The 7,561-nt window shown below is 33.7% G+C and overlaps 1 protein-coding gene across 1 annotated transcript in view; it reads right to left on the bottom strand.

Moving 5' to 3' along the window:
- LOC105462588 overlaps nt 1-7,561 on the bottom strand; it is an 11,602-nt gene that overhangs the window by 2,119 nt on the left and 1,922 nt on the right. The window lies entirely within an intron of this gene.

The raw sequence follows: 7,561 nt of genomic DNA, 5'->3' as shown, positions 1-7,561 counted from the left end.
GAGAGAGAGAGTGTGTGTGTTGTGTGTGTGTGTGCGCGCGCGTGTCGGCACAATTGTGTCTCAAATGTAAAATGTAAATGAAAGGCGTGTAACAAAATGCGCATCTACGCGCTGGGATCCGTTTATCTGTACAAGGTCCCCTCTCGCGATATTCATTTAAATTCGCCATATCTCGCGTAATTATAACTTTCGGCCGACACTTCTGTTGCGCCGAGTTTATTAGCGACAGCTGGATCCGTTAAATTACGTGTGTGATTTAATTAAATTTTCACCAACGGTGCCGCGAATCAATATTTTCTCGCTTGGCGCTCGTTAACGAAATCTTTCCCGCGATCAATTTCCGCCGATTATCCGAGATATTTGTACGAATGAATCTTTCCACATCGAATCTACATAATGCCTTGCACGTGCGTTTCGCCCAATCACACGACTCGATGGAGCTAATTGTAAGTATGCCTCTTTCGGGAATAATGTTCGTGTACAAGCGCACACTGGCTGGTCAATTTTAATCGATATACATATACCTATGCGTTTCTTATCCACACGTTACTAATAACGTCGCTCGCGTATATCGCGTTTTTTCTGGCTATTCGAAATTTTTAGTATGGAACATATATTATACATAAAAAGGAACGGAAAGTGCGAACGATACAATTAGATACAATCTTTAGAATTTACAATACAATCTTTAGAATTTAATCTCTATAGAAATGTTAAACCTTTTTCCTTCTTTCTCTCTCTCTCTCTGTCTCTCGATGTTACGTGACACTAAACATAATGACATTCTTGGATACAATATTTTAGAGTTATAACTGCGAATGTCGTTCACAATGTGTTTCTCTGAGTCGATCATACACAAGTTATCATTTTATTATACGTTCAAATTTATCTGACCCGATACGTAGACTTGACACAGCAACTTAATTTCCGTTGTCAAGCGATCATATGAGCTGATGCATCGTTTATAAGGTGGTATCTTATTCCACATCATACATTCTCGTGCATTCCCTTACCCATTTGTACACCCGCATTTATCATATACCGCACATTGTGTGCGATATCGGCACCGACATGGTTTCGTGGCTGCGCATGCACCGACAACCGAGCATATCTCGCTTAAGCTAATGATATCAGTCACCGATCTATTTACGCGCGGCTCCTTCGAGCGGGGGAATAGCGACAATCCCAGCAGAATATTTTGACGAGAAATCTTTCACGGATGATTAATATCATTCGTATACGCACTGTCGCCATAGTCTGCATAATATTGCATATATACTTAATCACGCGTACTATGTTATAAAATATTCTATTACAATCGAATGTGTGATTACACGGGAATTATTAAATACATTCGTATTAATCCGCGATAATGTTTCAATTATGAAACATCGCGTTTCCGCTCATCGATTGTCCCCGATATCCCATTTGTTCGCTCGTCCCAAGGGCTCTTTAAGGTACTCAACGACGACGTTTCGCACGCACTAAAGCGTAAGTGCTCGCAACAGCCATTATATCCGCTATATTCCCCGCGATATCGCCCTCCCGGCGGGGCGCACGGCTGCACATGCATTCGGGCAATATGGTTACGCGGCTCGCTAAAGTTAAACACGTTCCTTGCATAACAACATCGCGCGCGCACACCCAGGCACCGCGATAGAAACAAACACCGATAAAGCGACGCACACGTTCCCCCTGCCGAGACGCCTCACCTCACCCTTACGGGACGAGGAGGACGCGCTAACGTCGCGTCGCGTCAATGTGATGCGGCGGGAGCGCGGAAAGTGCTGCAGCAAACCACCATCCGCTTGTCAAGTAATTGCGTTACGTATTGACTCAGCTCCTAGAGCCGGTGCAGGGTTAGGTGAGCGACGACGGCAGCGGGCGGACGACCGCACGAGGCTAGCTTGAATATTAATTACCTGGTAATTTCAAATTTAATGGCCCCCGCTATCGTGAGATTTTCGACAAGTTTTCGACTCCCTCAGCGCACGCGGATGCGATGGGCGACTTTCATGTACATACATACATATACAATTTGGAAGGATCGACTAGGTATTTGATCATTGCATTCAATGAATTAAGACCGTGCTTAAAAAGAAGATTGTAGACTCTAAAAATTCTCCATTAATGTATATATATTCCTATTTTTATTTATTATCATATTTTTGAGAAAAATTTGCAAGAATAATTAATCGAAACGATACAATGAAACATTAGTTATTAAAATCATATTATAGTTTATAAGCATAAATTTGGTTACTCGACGAAAAAGGGTCATTGCGTATATTTGCGTGATACACGAAACTCTCAATGGAATAAAAATTCTCTCTTAAAATAGTAAAATTACGCTTAATAATCGTTATTGGCAAATTTAGAAACTTTGTATCTAATTATATCTAGAGAGATATATTAAAAATTAATTTTATCGACGGCTCTCGATATTGTTACATTTCGCAATTTTGCGCGAAATAAAAAAGAAATTGATAAAAATACCTCTATTAATCCAATGTCGATACCTCTGTAATTTAAATCGAACGAGCAATTTTGTCATCTCGCCAGAGCGATAATATCACGAGCTAAAGGGAGCTTAACGAGTTATTTAAATAGTTTCGCGCGAGCGATGATCGTTTTATCTCATTATAAGCTTATCAACTCGCGATAGATGCCGACAGAAAAACTTGATTTGATCGATTTTCACGGATAAATGAGCCCGTCGTCAATGTGTTATGCATGGTATATACTTTCGATTATAACCTGTCACGGCGTTATATCCTTTAATTTCGTCGTGTATGCCAGGAAATTCGCAAAAAGATTGTCGGCGATTTCGCGCACGCTGAGCGGCGCTTTTAACGCGCGACCACGATAAAAGTTTAATGTAACACACAACTCGCAGCCATGAAATTTTCAATCAACAGGCTCTTCGTTTTATCCGAGACAGATTGTTACTCCCGTTGCAGAAAACGACACATACCCGTCCCACTAGTAAATCTCAATCAACACACATTTAACGTACACAACCGTGTCCAATCTCTCGATCTAATACCAGGAAAGTGTTGCAATTTACGGCGACATGGGTGCTTTATTAGGAACTTTCGAAACTTCTGAATAAAATGCCAAACCGAAATGTGTAACGTTCCTGTGAGACGTAATACATCGCGTATACATTTGAGTATATAACATAAGTACTACATAAAATAGAATTTGTTTATTAATATTTACTTCATACTTATATTTAACTCATATTTATATTTAACAAAGTATCGATATTTTTTGAAAGTGCGATTGAAAATGAAACTCATGATCCTGAACAAGAAAAGGTGCCATTGTTTGGACACCTTGGATAATGTTAAATACCAGCGGTGTAAATTTCAAGCCTTATAATTCGAAGAGTGTTTAATGGAAAAATATTTCATTATAGTGTTTTGAAAAGCTCTCAAGATAAGCTACAAGAATATGCAATAAAAAATGGGGGATTCCATTAAAAAAATTTAAAGTGACTTTTTCCTGACCTTGACGTCATCTAAAATCAAACCAATGCTACCATTTTAGGTCCCTCTTCAAGTCATACAATTTTTGTCTGAAGTATTTTTCAATTCCATGTCTTATTTTCGAGGTACTAATAGTTACTGAGACACCCTGTATATTACACTTAAAAGAATTGATTACAATACGAAAGCTTGTTTCATTGCTAGTCGTTGGTTAATTTTTAGAAAGTAATTTTTAGAAATATATGCATATTTATCATTTTTCTTTATGGTATGGGTAATTACGAATGTCTTGGTCAGGAAATGTATATTTTACCAACATCGAGCAAATCCGCGTAGCTATTACATTTCGCCTAATTTTTTTACTTTTCAACGATGCTATGGTACCGTCTGCGCTTTTTAGCATATATCGCATGCTTTTGTTTCCGGATAACGTACATATAATATGTAAAGCTCAACTTTTCTGCTCGCATTTTAGAATACTTTATGAAAATGTCCCGTAATATTGTGATTAACGGTATAACGAGGTGCATATATGTATAAATGTAATTATGTAAAAGTTCCATTTTGCTTAATCGAAAAATATCGCGATTAAGCGCAATAATTTCCTTAATTGAAAGAATAAAAGCTTTTTTGACAGCTATTTAGATTAAAACAAATACAACTAATTTAAAATAAATTAAAGTGATTGACTTAACCAAATACAACATTTTCTGCATAATATTTTAATTTTATGAAATTTATTAAATAATAAAATTTATTTATTTTAATTATTTAATTAAGTAAGTTTTGCTAAAAATTCATAATTAAAAAATATACTTTAGTATTATAATTATCTTGATTATTTTCTCTTGCAAAAAATTTTTTGTACATACAGCAGCTTAAATATAACTTGAAGTTATCTTAATGCATTTTTACAGAATAAAGGCCTTTATAGAATGATTATTCCTTTTTTCTTAAGTTTTTTTCTCAAGTGCAACTAGTTTCTTGTCGAGAATGTTCCTTTTTGCGAAACTCCGACTATCAGGAGAAAATCCTTAGCGATTTACGCGAGAAGCATTCTCGAATGAAAAAAGACACGGAGCCGAAATAAAGCAGATATCGAATAGTAGTTTTCGAATTTTAAGCCTGCTTTTTTCGTCTTACCCAGCTTCTGTTCGTCATCGTCCACGTAAGTGAGTAAGCGTCATGTATAAGAATGCACACTTTTGCGGTATACATATGTATATCGCGTCGTTACAAGTATGTAAATAGAGCGCGTTTCTTTACATTCTACCGTGAAGTTGAAACATATTTAATCGACTTGCGCAAGTAAATAAACTTTTATTTTGAAAGTGGTACAAGTCTATTTTTTTGTATTACATCAATTTTATTATATCACACCATTTTATTTTATAGATTTTATTGATTTTTATTGAAGTTAAATTTATGCTATTTTCAAAATTAAATAGTTCAAATAGCAGAGCTGCCAAGACGTAAGACATTGTTAAAAATATAATATTGTTTATCATAAGAAAAAAATGTCACGTCATTGCACTAAAACAATGAATTCATTACTCACAATTTTAGAACAGTATCGAATTAAGATTATATTACATATAGAAGTTTAAAATTTTTAAATATGTAGTTACAGTTTAAAAAATTACATTTCTTAATTAAATCGCAGCATTTTGATTCTGTTTTCTTGACAAATATTTAATGAAAGAAACTTGAGCAATGATTACGATTGGACTAACATTTGTGCAAAATATTTCAACTTTATAAAAAAAGTGGCACACAATGAAAAAATTAATGGCTAATCCGATTCATACATGAAAAGCTTTACATTCTGTATTAATTATTTCGCAGATTGCTTTTCACAGTGCAAGAATAAATGTGGCATAAAATAAAATGAGAGAGAGAGAGAGAGAGAGAGAGAGAGAGAGGGAGAGAGAGTTTATGTTACTTTTTTAATAATAGAATAAAAAAACAAAATAAAAATTAATTCGAGCTAAATTAATAATATTTTTTATAAACTATTTAGAAATTTCCACATATGTGTTAAACATTGTTACAAACATTTCGGTCACTCTGTGCGGTGCTTCATGGGCTGCATTTCGATATTCAAAATAGTGCGCGATGTTTGTTAAGTAGTAATCGAATCGTAAATGATATAATCGTGTTTCACGTTCGCGAGTTTGGCACGTGTATATTTGAGTTGATGACCAAGTTTCGTGCTTCCCCGGCGGCTTCGTCTCCAGATAATATATTTATAGCGCACGAACGCGTACGGTGCACGGGGTGTCTCGCATGGCCGCACGGGCACGCGACGCGTATGTACGTTCGATTCGTTTGGCTGATCGGCATATAATATACATATATGTATGTATACCTTTTACGCGAATAAGTATACATTGACGCGAGGTTGCGCGATGCAATCGACGTACGCACGACGCACGACGGAGATTAGAACGCGTTGTAAAAGCGAAGTGCGGCCGGCATCGTAATTTAAACTGTTTACGGATGGACTTTTCCAAAATCCCTTCTAGTGCTTTCCGACACGCACATTACCCGCATGTATACGACAAGCTGGGCTTGCGCGTGTGGTCAGCATGGGAACGTATACACGTGCGATGCAACCACCAGTCACGGTACTTTCTGATCCTTTCCCCGACATTGCTGAAAATTTTCCAGCAGCTATATTTATCGTGTTTATGTCCCGAGTTTAGGACTGCATGTAATTTTTCATCTAGTGACAGGTATTCAATCGTATTATTATTATTTACGAAATTGAAATAAGAATAGTTATGTAATATTTTATTAAACAACCAATAAAATAATATATTTTATTGTATATAATAAAAGATAAAAAATATTACACTATATTTTTAGAAGATTTTTTTAAGATATTGAATCAAAAAATATTAATTCAATAATAATTAATCGTTTGTAATAGTTACAAATTTTTAATTTGCAAACTTGCAAAATCAATTTATATTGCAAAATTATTTTTTGCAATTTCTACAAATTTATTAAGAGACGTGTTTAGATGTTGAATAATTGAATGAGTTAATTCGATAAAAAGATTTGTACTAATTATAGGAACTAGTTAGGTATTTTAATGCAAATATCGAGTCAATTTTATATAGATGAAAAGAAATCTCATGTTTGAAATAAATTTCACGTTGTATACTTAACATTGAAGAGGCTTATTTATGGAGCTTCGAGATAAAAGAATGCCTAGAGGAAAGTAAAAGGTTTCTGTTACTAATTTCACATATCATTGAAAGCTTCTTATTGCTAGGTACTATTTATTTCGAAGATAGAGGTAGATATATTTATAGAAATAATTAAAATTTCTATAAGCAATTGGAAATTCTAAAATAATAAAATATGTATATTAAATTACTAATATTTTTTCACACAGAGTAGTGTGAGCTTTTTTATTTCAGTGTACACAGGATGATCCATTTTAAATATTTACTTTAATTATTTTAGTTGTTTCTTATTTTGGAAGAAAATGTTTTATATATAAATAAAATTTGTCATATGCAAATATCTTTCCTTAAAAGCTATATTTTTTCTTCTTATATTTTTTTATATTTTCTTCTTATATTAATCAATTTATTTCATAACTTGTATAAAAGTATTAAAATAAAATAAATATTTTCGTAAATTATTGATATTTTTATTACACTTTATTTTGATATTTTTAATATATACTGAATAACTATAAAGGAATTAAATTATATATAATAAGAAATATCACAAATTTCTATAGTTTTAAAGGCTGGAAATAAAACCGGTTTTTTTCAATTTTTCCGCGGATTTTTTCTGTTTTTTTCCCAAAGGATTGAAAAATTCAACGGAAAAATTCACGTGTGAACTCGTAAAACCTATTACATTTCACATTTGCAACACTGGTACATTTTTCAAAATTTTAAAATTTTACAATTGGTATATGTTTATTTCTAATAATTTTAAGTACAAGGGAAATAAAAAGCAAATCATACAAAGATAAATAAAAAACAGAATTAATGTATTTTCAAAATAAAATATATATCTGATGACAAGTATTAACTTTTATATATATA

This window comes from Wasmannia auropunctata, unplaced genomic scaffold (assembly GCF_000956235.1).
Source record: "Wasmannia auropunctata unplaced genomic scaffold, wasmannia.A_1.0 LD336097.1, whole genome shotgun sequence".
Classification (NCBI taxonomy): Eukaryota; Metazoa; Arthropoda; class Insecta; order Hymenoptera; family Formicidae; genus Wasmannia; species Wasmannia auropunctata.
This window is presented reverse-complemented; position numbering and strand designations above follow the sequence as displayed.